Raw genomic sequence first — 3,125 nt, forward strand, 5'->3', positions numbered from 1 at the left:
TTTCGATAGCTGGTATCGAAAATTAAAAATCATCTTTGAGCATGAGTGGATCCTTTATATAGTAACGGATCCGGCACCTGAGGAGCCAGCCCTGAACGCTAGAGGGACGGTCTGAGACACTTACCAGAAGTGGCTCAACGACTGCACCAACGTCCGGTGCATAATGCTGACGGCAATGAATGATGAGTTTAATCGCAGGTTCGAGAATGCCCAGCCACAGGAGATGCTTCAAATGTTGAACGACTCTTTTGGCATGCCTGATAATGTTGAAAGGCACAAAACTAGTTGTGCCATTTTCAATGCTCGGATGAGGGATGGAGCCTCAGTCACTGATCATGTACTGTACATGATCGAAATGATTGAGCGCCTAAGTAAACTGGGTTTTCCCCTGCACGAGCAGCTCGGTAAGGATGCGATCCTTAATTCTCTACCCAAGTCCTTCCTTCCCTTCCTTACTCATTTTCGAATGACAAAGCCTGCAGTGAACTACCACGGCTTGTTGGGGTTGCTGCAGAATTTTGAGAACGATCACCAGCTCCATAAGGAGTCGGTGAATGTTATGGGAGGGACTTCTTCTGGTCGTCGACCCTTTAAGAAAGGGAAGAAGAACAAGAAGAAGAAGAATAAGAAGGTGCAGCTGCATGTTGGGACATCTGCACAGGGTCAGACCAAGAAGCGCAAGCTCGACCAGAGCCAGGCAGAGTGCTTCTTTTGTAAGAAGCAGGGGCACTGGAAGAGGAACTGTCCTCTATACATTGCCTCACTGGATCCGAACAGGCCAAAGAAGAAGCAAGGTACTTACATGATAACACCTTGCAACTTTTCTATTTGTGATACTACTGCCTGGGTATAGGATATCGGAAGCCCTTATCATATTTACAATTCGATGCAGGGTCTGCAGGTTAGTAGGAGATTTGATGAAGGTGAGAGATTTCTGAATGTTGGAGATGGAAGCAAAGTTCCAGTTCTAGTATTAGGAATCATGAACCTTTGATGTGCAAATCTTAAAATTTGTAAATAAAACCGCAAGCACACGATGTGCAGAGTAGCACGACCAGCGAGTACGGGTCGATCCCACAGAGACTTGGTTTAAAAATGATTTTCAAATCTATGCTCAAGCGAGCTTTAACAAAAATCGAAAGTCAAAAGTTGTTTGCTTTAGACAATAAGACTAAGGATCTAGGATTTTTGAATCCACTAGATCTAGATTAGAGAATTCTACCTAGAATTTTTCTTATTGATCCTAACGACTACTCCTCTTGTCTTTCCCAAGCATAGATTATGAAGGGACTAAGGCCCAATGATAACCCATCAAGATTTTTTACAGGGGAGTAGTAACTAGGATCCCTTAGGGTTTTCTCCTCCTATGCACTGAATCAAGCATGAACTATGAAGAGACTCTGACCCAACTGTAGTTCATCAAAAATTCTTGGCAAAAGAGGAAGAAAAAGAAACCCTAAGAAAAAGAAAGAACCCTATGTAAAATCTCTACTCATGATCTAGCTTCATCGCAAACCCTAGAAGGGATGCTTAGCTAGACATGATCTAAATCTACTTGCAAAATTTAAATACAGAAAAATAAACTACCCTAATTTCATAAATTAAACTATCCTAATTGCATATGCAAATCTTAAAATTTGTAAATAAAACCGCAAGCACACGGTGTGCAGAGTAGCATGACCAGCGAGTACGGATCGATTCCACAGAGACTTGGTTTAAAAATAATTTTCAAATCTATGCTCAAGCGAGCTTTAACAAAAATCGAAAGTCGAAAGTTGTTTGCTAAAGACAATAAGACTAAGGATCTAGGATTTTTGAATCCACTAGATCTAGATTAGGGAATTCTACCTAGAATTTTTCTTATTGATCCTAACGACTACTCCTCTTGTCTTTCCCAAGCATAGATTATGAAGGGACTAAGGCCCAACGATAACACATCAAGATTTTTTACAGGGGAGTAGTAACTAGGATCCCTTAGGATTTTCTCATCCTATGCACTGAATCAAGCATGAACTATGAAGGGACTCTGACCCAACTGTAGTTCATCAAAAATTCTTGGCAAAAGAGGAAGAAAAAGAAACCCTAAGAAAAAGAAAGAACCCTATGTAAAATCCCTACTCATGATCTAGCTTCATCGCAAACCCTAGAAGGGATGCTTAGCTATACATGATCTAAATCTACTTGCAAAATTTAAATGCAGAAAAATAAACTATCCTAATTTTATAAATTAAACTATCCTAATTGCATAAATTTAAACTGCATAATTTAAACTAACCTAATTGCATAAAATTAAATTGCATAAATTAAACTATCCTAATTGCAAGAAAAATAAATTGCATAATGTAAAGAGATGAAATTGCATAAAAATAAGATTTTATATATAAAAAAAATTTATTACAAAAACCTCAAAGCTCGAGGCTTGAGAAGAGAGCTAAAAACCCCACTATCTAGGGTTACAAGCTTGATCGGAAGGAAGAATACATAAAACAAGGGCCTTTGGGGGCTTTTTATAGGCATTTAGGGGTTATAAGGTTTTCAAAACTTTAGATGTGGAACTAAGAGGTTTTAGAGGGTTGTTAGGGGGATTTATGGTGCGCCGATGGGTCCATGGTCCATGCGCCTGTTGCTGTGGACCAGGCGGCTAACCAGATCACCAAATTAGTTGATTTTTGACCAATTTTGATCTGATTTGACTCGGATTTGACCCAATTGAGTCTTCTTTCTTCATTCTTCAATTTCTGGATCAATTTAACTCCGTTTTGCATAAAATTTATGCCATTGGAATCCTCTTTCCGTGTTCTTTCTATTGATGATCTCTTCTTCTGCAAAATATAATAATAAGTATCAATTTCTTAATAAATTTAGATAATTTAGATATTAATTGATACTTTTTATGTCAATTTGTGACATAAATCACACCCCCCAACTTAATCATTGCTAGTTCCTTAGTAATGTACCAAAATAAGATCATATTTCAAAAAGATCCTTCCTTTGCAAATTAATTTAAGATCGAAATTCAAGAAGTTTTCTATTATTACTAAGTAATGAGCTTCGAATTAGAATCGGTAGTCAGTCTACTTAGAAGCTTTCTTAGAGTACACTTAAAATTTTATAGCACTTGTGTG

The sequence above is a fragment of the Elaeis guineensis genome, chromosome 13, assembly GCF_000442705.2.
Source record: "Elaeis guineensis isolate ETL-2024a chromosome 13, EG11, whole genome shotgun sequence".
NCBI classification, from domain to species: Eukaryota; Viridiplantae; Streptophyta; class Magnoliopsida; order Arecales; family Arecaceae; genus Elaeis; species Elaeis guineensis.